The following is a 12,189-nucleotide window of genomic DNA, read 5'->3' on the forward strand; positions in this document are numbered from 1 at the left end:
GATGCAAGTTTGGGGGTGATTGTTGTAGATCCAGCGCATAAACAGAGTTTAGAGCAGTTAATTTTCTGCAGCTCAGTTGTGCGATGCATGGAGGAAGCACAATTAAATCACAGATCCATACACCACAGAACCGAGTACAGCTATTATTACCAGATCTACAACAATTCCACTTGCAAGGATATGAAATTTTACCTCCCAGATTCACCGATCTGGGTTCTTGGAAGCTTGTCCCGTTTTTGTCTATTGCAGCTGAGGTTTCGCCGTCCATTTTATTTCCCACGGATCTATCAGTGACCACATTTCCTGCATAGTTCACAACAAGAAGACTAATGACACTTTGATTTTCATGATCCAGGTTATGTATCACTTAAAACACACAAGCTTGTGAAAGTCATATTTTCTGAAGGTCTTATTAGTGTTGTTATTTGTTCATCAGTCTCCCGCACTTCAACTTCACTTTCATCATATCATGTTAGTCAGTATGTTGTTCGTTCGATTCATGTTCATACCCGCATATACATATGGTTTTTGTTATTATTTTTCAAAGTTCCATGGACGAAATAAAGCGTTTCATGACATTTAACCAAGAACAGGGCTGAGTTTATACCTTCATAATCGAAAGATCAAAACCTTCATGATGGGCCATGCTTTATGTCCAGTGGATTTTCAGTTTGAGAGTTCTTTCTCGGGTCTGTCACAGATCTGAGTGTTGTGCACACATACCACACCATTATAATTATATGCATAGGTGATGAAGCTATTTTTGTCATTAACCTACGGAGTACAAGATTTTTACCTTTTGCAGGAACCAGATCTGCATGGTAGCTGGTTTGCATTGCGTTTTCCTTGTCATGGCTAAACTTCCAGATCGAGAACCTGTGCACATAAACAAGATACCACATCAGTCTACACATGCAGTGTGGAGTATATGAGACGCAAAAATGGACAAGGTTTACCTCTGTGGTAGGGTTGTTTTCGGATTTTTGCAGAGGAAGGTGTGTGTGGTTGCGCGGCTAAGGGTGAAGAGGAGTAAGGAAATGAGAGACAAATGTGATAGAAGGAGAGCTCTTTTTCATTTTAGAGAGCAATTTCTGATTTTAGTGAGAGCGAGGGCTGAAAAATAAAATGGAAGATTGGTAGGAAAAGGAATGCAGAACTGAGATGGTTTAAAAGTTTTTTTAGCTTTTCTAGAAAGAGAGATGGACAAATGGGTTTATCTAAACCTTTTATTTGGAATCCTAAGGTGTGGTGAAACGGATGCGCGACACGTGTGCCTATTTTCAGCTTCACGGGCTACTCGAGGAGGATGGTTTTGCAGTGGTAGAGAGCCGTTGGCTCTGTGGTACTGACTGACACATAAAAAAATAAAAAAAATAAATCAAAAAAATATCACTGAGGACTGATAGGGATTTTTTTTCTGACAAGAGACATTGCTCACGCCATATGCAAATTCGCATGCCAGCTGCATGCCAATCAAATATCTCAGAGCATCCAATGCCATTCAAAATCTCAGAGTTTCTTTAATCCAATGGACGCCAGCTGCATGCCCTTCTCAGAGCAAGGCCCTGATGGAAGCCACGTGATGCCCTGCTGATTTCAAATACTGTGTACAGCAGGCGTGCAAGTGAAGGTGGCGTGCAAGTTGGTTTTCATTGCATGGGCTTTGTGTGGTTTTTATTTGGCCACACCTATATCAACCACAACGTCACTTCCAAAGCCAGGTAGTCTTTTTTCTTTTTCTTTGGTTATTGTTACTCATTTTCCTTGTTATAATTATTATTTGTTAGTTTAAGTTTATTTTATTTTTGTCATTTTTTATTTTAGTTTCTTTTATTTTATTTTCTACAACTTGAGGACAAAGTGTGACATAAGTTTGGGGGTGGGAAAGTATTTTAGTTTCATTATTCCTAAGTTAATATCCATAGAGTATTTTAAGCGTTAGAACAAATGGACATGGTGAAAGTTAATCCCACATTAGAGTCTTTTCTATTTATCGTTGCTTAGACACTAATTCATGAATTATACTTTGAACTTTGCACATCACACCAACATGGTTTGTGGGAAGTGAGATTGAAATACTTGCTTTTAGTCTAAGTTTATTTTTAATTTTTAATTTTTATTTTAAGTAAAGTCAGTTATTAGTGTGAAAAAAAAAAAATAAATAAAGTAATAATTGTCTCACCCGAGGTTCTGCCTAGTAACCGGGCCAGTCCTGCCTAATCAGCAGTGATTCTCGCGTCAAACGGTAGAGTTTTGGCATGAGGCAGGGTGGTTAGTTGGTTTCGTAGCCTTTTCAGCTCGGGTTAATAAGTCCTTAGGGGTGTTCTACACCTAGTGTCCTAAAGCCCTAGTGGTTTGGGAGTCATTGACCTAAAGCTCGCTACATGGGTTGGATCGAAAGCTTAAGTAAACCGACATTGCACGACCACTACTGTTACTGGAGAAAAAAAAAATGTTATATATGAAAAAAAAAAAGTGAAAAAGAAAAAAAAAAGAAAAAGAAAGAGAGTTATATTTAAAGTTACTATGTGTGAAATAAATAAGGACGAGAGGTAAGGGTTTTAGTCGAGTCTCCTTAATTATGTTGGTTCACTTTACACCAAAGGAAGTTTGTGAATTCTTTTCTAATTGATTCTAAATGGCTTAGACTCTGTGGTGGGATTGGTTGGAACTTTTGAAAAGATGTTCTAGTTTTTAAAATTTGCTATGGATTGCAACTTTGAAGGTGAAAATTTTTGTCAGTTAATTTTAGCTAGTTAGTTTGTTAAGTTTTTATTTTTGTTTGAGTCTTGTTTTGCTTGAGGACAAGCAAAAAGCTAAGTTTGGGGGTATTTGATGAGTAGATTTTATATTATATATTTTACCCTAATCTTAGTATATTTTGGTTAATATATTGGAAGAATTTTGATACTTTGAATTGTATTTTCAATATAGGACTTTCGACTTCTTCTGGAGCAAAACAGGACCAAATGGACGAATTTTGGAGTAATTCCAATTGGAGGACGTTCGTGAGTCAATTAGCTTGATCGTATCAAAATTTGGGATTTTTCCACCAAGCAGTTATTTTCTGGCGATGAAATAAAGAAGCCGTGCGCAGTGCTGGAAAGTGACGTTTTTGGGCTTAAATGACGTTTTTGGAGCCCAAGATGACCTCGGATGGGTTCGTGGCCTTCTAGAAAAGTGTTCAGAATATTCCAAACATCAAATCCAGCTATATTGGGCCAGTTTTGGAGCAGCTTTTGGGCCAAAACGTGGCTGTTCAGATTTTAGACGAATTTTACTATTTTTATTTAGGGTTTTTATTAATTTTAGTTGGCTAGGGTTTTTGTGGTGGCTTAGCAAATATATTGCTTAGCCGTCTACAGTTTTAGAGGACGCTTTATTGTATGCAATACTGGAGACAGAGAGGAGTGCTAGGGTTTTGAAGATTTTCTACTTGAAGGTGTTTTCAATCTTTTTCTTAAGAATATTTTCTATGATTTCAATTATGAATATGCGGAACTAATTTCTTTTGCTAGGGCGAAGCCTTGAGCCTTAGCATGAATATGTGATTTTTATTAAATTTCTTATGATTGATTGCATGCGTATTTTGAATTGTTAATCACCGGGATAAAAACTATCTAATTGTCTTAATGCCTGATCACCATTAGGATCTTTAGAAAAGTAATTTGATGCAATTTTGGTCGGAATGTTCCCTGAAATTGACGCTGGCTTCTTGTGATTAATAATTGTAATTTCTCTTAGGATGAATATCACGTCTTAAGGATTGCATGGTTTTTCAAAGGATTTTCATAAAGCATAATGAGTCTTTCATGTTTAGATTTGATCCGAACGTCCGGACAGGTTGCATGTTAGATATACGTTCTATGTTGGAGGTTCCAAGTAGAATATGAATTAGGAAAATCTAACCTTCAAAGTGGCATGTGTAGATCATAAGTAATAGGTAAGAATTCATAGGATTACTAGGTGATGGTGGAACCCTAGTGCCTTCTCAATTTGATTTTTTTTCATAACTGTTTTCTTCTCTCTAGTTTTAATATTGCAGATTGTCTTATCATTAATAGTTAAATTCGTTTTTAATTTAAGTCGATTATAAAATCAATCATCTAAATTTCTACTTTACAATCATTAATTGGAATCTGATTTGTTTCGAATTATTTAATAATCCCTGTGGAGAATGACCTTGCGAGATCCGTTTATACTACAATAACCTTGTGATTCTTGCAAGTAAAATAGAAGGTTTTTATCGCATTCACATAAGCAGTAAAAATCCTATCAGGAACTCCTACATTTCATTAATTGTCAGCGCGTGCTTCACTTGAGTGCTTGAGGGAATCAGTTAATTAAACATTCATTACTAAATGAAGTTAATTAGAATTCCGAGTTGGTCAATTATTATTGTTCCTTTAGGAACCATAGTCTTTATGAATGCTAATCTACAGCTTTTTGATGGTTGCTAAACCAAATGGCTTGAAAGCTTCCGTGTTCTTATTCAACATTTCCTTGTTCTGTGTTGCTTGGTTTATGTCATACGTTAGGTTTATATAACTCTGTCTTGTACAACCATTATGCTTTAGTTGTTACCTTGGGGTTTGGGTTTTGTCGACTCCTATTGAACTTACCTTTTACCTTCTTTTTTGTTAGGGCATGCTATGGCCTTTGGTGTCCTTAAATTTGTCATGGAAAGTGGATCAATGGGATGTGAGGTGCGAACGAAAGCCGTTTCCTTTCAATGACATTATTAGTAAGCATTACACACCAACTTAGTAAAGAGATTTATTTTATTTTATTTTATTTTTTAACTTTACAACATGCATGTCATTGTTAGTGGTAAACTCACGGCTCAGCATGCCAAGTACATGGAATTCAAGGATGGATAGATGATATCCTCTGGCCAGCTTGTTAATGAATGTATCGATGCTGTTGTGCGGCACGTGCTTCTTAGATATGTTAGCTCTTCTAGCTTTCTGGCACTTATTGAGATTTTGGTTATCTCTTCCCTGCTTTTGTTATCTTTTACTTACTTTCATATACCCTTATGATGTTTTAGGATGGTCTTGGGTTGGTGCCTGACAAGTGGTGTCACATCCACAAACCAGACACCTAATAGTGCCACGTCCTATTGACATTTTGATACTATGATGTCATGCCGCAACGTTATAACACCACGTTCCCAATAGAAAGTAAGGCAAATAGAGTGGAACAAAATTGTGTTTTAACGCCCTACGAGAATGTAAATAAAATTGGTAAGCCAACAATAAATCGAAATTTCAATTTTATTTAACAAGCAAGTTAACTACAATAAAATCAGAGTTTACTTCAAATACAATTTTTAGCAAGGCAAATTCACTTTATCGCCACTGCCATGTTCTCCCGTGACACACCCCGACCCGGAATATCAACTAGGACTTCGAATCGAGCCGTACTGGCCAACACCTGGAAGGTGACGGAGCCATAAAGTGTAATGATGGGGAAAAAGTGAATAAATTTAAACCTAAAAGTGCCAAAATACAAGTGTGCGCTGTGAGAAGAAATGAACTCATTTGACATGTGACGTCAGAGCATAAGTAAAGTACAGTAGAGTGGATTGAAAATTATACCATCGAAGGTAATCTCCATTACCAAGACTTGCCACGAATCCTCGTTGATACGAAAGCTCTGCTACTAGACCTGGAGGGATAAAAACAAGAATGAGTGGGCCATAAAATAAAGCTTTAATAAAGACCTTCTAAACGATATAATCCCTCACCGTAGCACCTGTTTAGTTTCAAGAAAATCATACTACATATAAGTATGAAATCAAAAAGTATACTAACAATGAATCCAGAAGTATACCATCACACAGCATCTCATTAGCAATATAAGTAATCATGTGCTTAATGACCCATACTAGCACGTCAGTCAGAGTCACCTATGGTGACCTGTACGACTACAACCATATCTCATCAATCAATGCTAATACATAAGTTGGAGTCACCTGTAGTGATCTGTACAGCTCATCCATATCTCATCAATCAATGCTAGCTCAAAAGTCAGAGTCACCTATAGTGATCTGTACGACTCATCCATATCTCATCAATCAATGTTAGCTCATAAGTCGGAGTCACCTATAGCGACATGTACAACTTATCCATATCTTATCAATCAACATCCCAGTAATATGTCAGCTGGATCCACCTCTTGTGGCATGTACGACTGAACCCATAGCTCATCACATATCCCTGCACTCTAGTCGGAACCACCTCGAGTGGTCTGTACGACAGGTTGGTTGCAAAATAATTACGCTCAAGTGCTACGATCACGTAAAGGCTATGCGAAGTATCGCAAGTCACCTACGAGTCAAAACCACCTAATGTGGTCTGTACGACAGGCTGGCACCTACCTTGAATCCATAGTGAGCGTGTGGTGCGGGAGGTGAACCATCATGTGAAGGCTAGGCCCTGTCCTTGGGCGAGAGCACTAACACCGGAGTGCAGGGTTATGAGCTCTAAATGCATCTAATATGGCATGTACGACTTATAGACAACATGTACAACAATGTCGGAGTTGCCTCTATTGCAACTTGTACGACAATGTCGGAGTTGCTTAAAACATAATATAGTCATGCCATCACTCAATCGTTCTAAATAAAATGTAATCATAACCATGCATCCCACATTTCATAACATATACTCACCTGAACTTATCTGTGCATCCTGCGTTCACCATCGTACTTGAAAGCATTCACTATAATTATGCCCAATAATAGACTTATGGACATGCCCTGATGCAAATCCAAAACTTAACTGTATCGTAGTCCTTCCAAATATGTATATATATATATATATATATATATCAATAATGTGGCTTAAAATGCACAATCTATAACGTCCTACTCCCGAACTATTAATTTTCAGGAATAATTATCGGTGACAAACTGAACTAAACACTAGTTTAACTAACTATCAATACTTACGATTCTTTACTTTAAATTTCTCAATCCTTCACACAATGATTTATGACCAACATCCAATCACTCAATCATACGGTTAAATCTCAAATTTTCCACCAATGTCCCTCACATGGCACAATTTTCCAAACAAGGTTATTGTCTCAATTATTTAGTCTCATTTATGGTATGGATGCATCTAACATCTCGTTAGATTGCCTACGTACCCTAAACAGGGATCAAACCATTCGTAGTTCGCATTAGAACTTCAAAGCATTCACAGTAATTATGTGCAATAATTAATTTATAACCGTTTTTGGAATTATCAATCATATATATACGATAGAAAGGAAAAGACCCACTTACCTGAGGTCCGCGCTATGACTCCCTAGCAAGAATATTGCGACATCATGAACCATCGTCGCCTAGAACAATTATCAAATCACGTCTCAGAGTTCTTATCAATAAAATATGCAGCTTACATGACACACATCCCTACGTAGTTCGATTCGGAAGATCCACATCACGGATTTCCAATCCCTTATTTCCAAAGATCCACATTATAACAACATCGTAAAGTTCCATTACGATCCAACGGTCGGATCCCCACAAATTGCCAAAACCAAGTGGCGGTTAATATTTTATTTTATGAACTTACAAATCCAATTCGGGAAGATTCGTATATTGGATTCCAGATCCATTAGTTCCTATGGTCCTCAAATATTACGTACTATAACATATTAAAGTTTGGTGACGATCCAACGGTCGGATCGTCGATTCATGTAATGACCTATTAACATAACATAGAGAATTTAGGTTCTAACAATCAACCTACGTCATACAATTACCAAAACTGATCTCAAGGCATCTAATTTAGCCTAAGAATAACATCGACGGCCCCCTGGCCACATGCCGCCGTGGGTGGCGGTCGGTCGCCCCGACTCGTCGGAAAATCCAACTATTTCCAAAATTACCAAAATTTATAGGAATGAAGATCTCAATGAGTAGAGTAAAATTTATACATGTGGCCAAGTCCAATTTGACCGAGAAAAGTTTCAAATCGCCAAGAACCCGCCAGACCCCAAGGATTTGGGTGTTCTTCAATTCGATTAATCCGCAACACCACTGCCCCTAAAACTGTTTGGGCTTTTTTCTTGACCTCCAGAGAAGAGTTTTGGTGGTGGTGATTGAAGGTTGTTGCTTCATAAATGGTGAATTGAAGGCTAGGGTTTCACGGCACCCATACGGGTGTTCTTCGTGAAATCACGATGAAACTCGTCCATTTTGGGTCAATTTGGATGCTGGGATGTCGTGAAGGTGTTTGGGGGTGATGGAAGGTTGAAGAAAGCCGGAGAATTCAACGAAAAACTCGTCGAAACCGTCGTCAAAAGTCGGGTCAGGGTCGCGAGTCCAAAGGATCCGGCCGATCCTATCATTTTCTCTCATCTCATTTCCCTTCCTTTCCTCTCTTCTCATTAGGCAGACTCTCCTCCCTCCTCTTCTAATTCGTTCCTCCTGTCCCTCTCTATGTTTTTTTTTCCCCGATTGGGCATCTTTGCCCAATCCTTTTTTCCTCTGTTTTCCTTCCTCCCCGCTTCCTTCTTTTTTCCCCATTTTCCTAACAACAAACTATTAAAATAATACAATAATATTTATGAGAAATGAATAAAATAATAAATAATAGTCATTACCACGTACTTTCCTAATTTGTAGTTCTGTAAAGCCTCCATCGTAGTTCCGAATTCAATTTTGTGTGCGTCTACGCGTTCGCACCGCCAAGTACTTTTGGAATACAGTAAGGTAATAGTTCATACGTGTCATGAACTAGCAATCAACAAAAATCAATACCCTCACCTCTAGGGTATTCTCGTAAATTTACATTTTTTAAATTTATAAAATTGTAAAATTAGGGACGGGTTGTCACAATCTACCCACCTTAAAAAATTTCGTCCCCGAAATTTGAAATCACTAGTTATACATAAAATGCTCCTAAAGATCGTAAGAAGATGTACACATAAAGAAGAAATCAAACTAGAGCGGTTGCATAAAAGAGAATGCCATTCCGTTGTGATCGGAGTATAGTGATTCCTGTTTTATGCCTTCAAGCTCAAACTTTCCTTCCCCTTCAATACCATGCCAAAATATAATATTTTATCAAAACATAGTGTCCAAAAATAGACGAATAAAACATAACATCAGAATATGTATGTAGTGAAGTGAAGTTAAAATAGTGATAGGAGCATATTTATGCGACTTAGTTAGCTTGTTTTCTTGCATTTTCATAGTTAGTTCTTGTTTATTATAGTGTTTTAAGCTATTTTCGTGTGTTTGTAGGTCCAAATGACAAAGTTGGCAAGAAAGTGCATTTTAGAGCATTTTAGAGCAGTTTTGGGCATCAAATGGATAGCTTATGTATGTAGCAAGGTGGATGGACATTTTTGAAGTTCAAGAGGCTAGAAATATGATAAGAAGATGAAGAAAATAAATTCAAGACAAAGAAGATAAAGAATCAGCTCAAAAGAAGGAACATTATCCAAAACCTTATCCAACCTTATCTTATCCAAACTAACCTTATCTTATCTTATCTTTTCCTAATCTAGCCTTATCCTATCTTATCTTATCCAAATCAGTTTGTGCCTTAATTCCAGCCATTTATAAGGGATAATTATGCATTTAAAATACATATTTCAGATTCTAGAACCCTTATCCCTTATGTGCCGCATATATGCCTTCTCCTTGGTGATTTAGGACTTGTAATCCTTCTCTAAAACATGTGTCGTGTATCCTTGTCCCTTTAGGTTCAGAAATTTGTGCTGAAACATCCCTTGTAGAAGTTCTAATACCTGCCACACCCTTCCCTAATCTCTTTGGTTTCTGACTTCTAGATGGCCTATTCCTTATGGATTTGGAGTGTTAAGTTCTTCTCCAATACAGAGTCTCTCTGCTGTGCCCTTTTAGCCATATAAATACATCTTTTGTGCCGCATAAATCACCACCACCCTCCACATAATTCGACATCACCATCTATTATACAATTCACGCCAAAACACAAAGATTCATCAAGTGCTTGCATTGAAGGAAAGAGGATAAAGAGCTTTGTGTCGTGGCTTGCAACCCAATGAGGGTTCGAATCTGCCATTGGAGTTGCTGGGACGTTCCTGGTTCTTTCTATCTTTAAATTTGTTTCAATGTTGGTTTTAATGTTTATTTCAGTTTCTAAAGACATGCGGAACTAATTTCTTTTTAGTTAGAGGTGAGTTCGAAGCCATGATTATATGCTTTATATGAATTGATTACATCCAGTTATTGTTTCTTGAGTCTTGAATGTGATTTGTTTATATGAGTTATTAAAACTTGTTTATGTATGTTGATTGATGATGCATACTTAGTTTGCATGCATGAATTTGATGCTAGAGTAGAAGGGAGTTTCACCTAATTGTTATGAACTTATATTCACAAGTAGTGGAAGTCATTAGTCATGATTGTGTTAAGTAAATCCTAGGCAGGAGTATCATGCTTTTCATAGTTACGAATGCCTCGTCAATGCTCATGGTTTTCAAAGAACTTAATGACCTTTGATATGTCTTTCTATCATGCTTTTCATAGTTAGGGAACTTGATAAGGATAATTTGGTTGTGATACGTATCTCGTCCAATTCAATGAGTTAAGGAAAATCTGATGGTTAATTTGTGCTGTCACGGTTAACTTAGGGTGTTGTCACTCATAGTTTAAGGGAACAATACTGGAAATTGGTTTATATGCAAATGTCATGTGTGGAGAAGGATCCTCTGGCTAAGTTTTCACCATTCAAATCACCTAATTTACTTTGTTTTGCAATCTGTTTAGTTTAGTTAAATTTCGTCAAAATCAATCCCCCTTTTAATTAAGTGTCTTAGATTAGTTAGAAAAGTGTTTAAATCTGTCCAATTTAGTGTTTTGAGTCTTACTAGTCTTAAATTCGTCCAAATAACTCCCTAGAGTCTGTTTTGAGTCTTTTTAACTTAGTTTTGCTGTTTTGAGTAGTTTGAGTCAGTTTTAAGTCTTAAGTGTTTAGTTTTGTGTTTCTGAGTCTAGTTGAGTGTTTCTAAGTCTAGTTTGGTATGTTTGAGTCATATTTGTATAGATTAGTATCCCTAGTTAATCCCCGGTCTAGAACGATCCCTACTTACATCTTTGCTACAATTGTCAACAATAGAGTTTAATTTGTGTGTCAAGTAATTTTCACATCAAACAGTTGTACTGAAATAAAAAACGAGCATAAAATATTTTTCACAAACGCACTCGTAGCGTAACGTACTTCAAAAATAAGCATGTATTATCTTTAGGTCAAGCCCAGACAACAAATAACTACTTAAATAAGTAAATACAAATACTAACGCAGAATGACCTACTTGTTTACTTGCCTAACGAACCCAACGAATAAGTTATTGATATTACAGTCTGCAGCCCGCAATACCAACAACCCACTGTTGTCTCGATAAACGAGTAACAATTCTCGAGGGTGCAATATTACCATCTTGCCCCTCATTGGGAAATACACATACACGCCTCGATCGTGCTCATTCACTACCTTCTTAGGCAACATCGTCAATAACATAAAATTTTTTACAACACAAATTCAATTATTCAAATACTTAATCGCAATACTCTTCCGTAAATCACAAGCTGTGCATAAAATATTTATATTATCTCTCAAATGATGTCATACTCCTAATCATGAATGTAACCGTAGTTACCCATAACTCTAACAAAAGTAAGCATCTACCGAATATGTACTAAGCATAAGGTCTCTGTATGTCAACTTCAATGGTAACATAGCTAACCCAAAATTGTAACTGTGGTTACAAGCAACTAAAATAGAGATAATGGTATGCTGCAACCTAGCTAATGGTGGAAATATGACACTAACAACATCTAACACTCATAATCTTCATAAAGACTTCCAAAGGCTTGGAAGTGAAACATGTAGCACGATGAAATATAAATACACCAAGATGATAATCTTGTCGGGTTTCTGTTTGCCTGAACTAGCATGAAGTTTAGAAGCAGCTTTCTCATAATGCCATCATCCTCTGAATGCAATTAGAAAAACTGTAGTTGTCCAGAAAGTTTGAACTCCATATTCTCAATATCCTCTCAAAGTTAATCAAAAGCGAGGCGTATCTAGAATGAGGATTCTCTTCAAACACACCAAAGGAAGCCTCAATTTCATTCCTTTCTTACCTCCATGTTTGATCATGCCACAACGAGAACTTCTTGAT

General features: G+C 37.0%; 1 long non-coding RNA gene across 1 annotated transcript; it reads right to left on the reverse strand.

The window, feature by feature from the left end:
• On the reverse strand, nucleotides 1–1,096 carry LOC103414451 (uncharacterized). Its single transcript, XR_526069.4, has 4 exons — nucleotides 957–1,096; nucleotides 797–876; nucleotides 608–702; nucleotides 1–303 (listed from the first exon to the last, which is right to left on the reverse strand). It is a non-coding gene; the product is annotated as an uncharacterized lncRNA (long non-coding RNA).
• Between the last annotated feature and the right edge of the window lie 11,093 nt (nucleotides 1,097–12,189).

The sequence above is a fragment of the Malus domestica genome, chromosome 17, assembly GCF_042453785.1.
Source record: "Malus domestica chromosome 17, GDT2T_hap1".
Classification (NCBI taxonomy): Eukaryota; Viridiplantae; Streptophyta; class Magnoliopsida; order Rosales; family Rosaceae; genus Malus; species Malus domestica.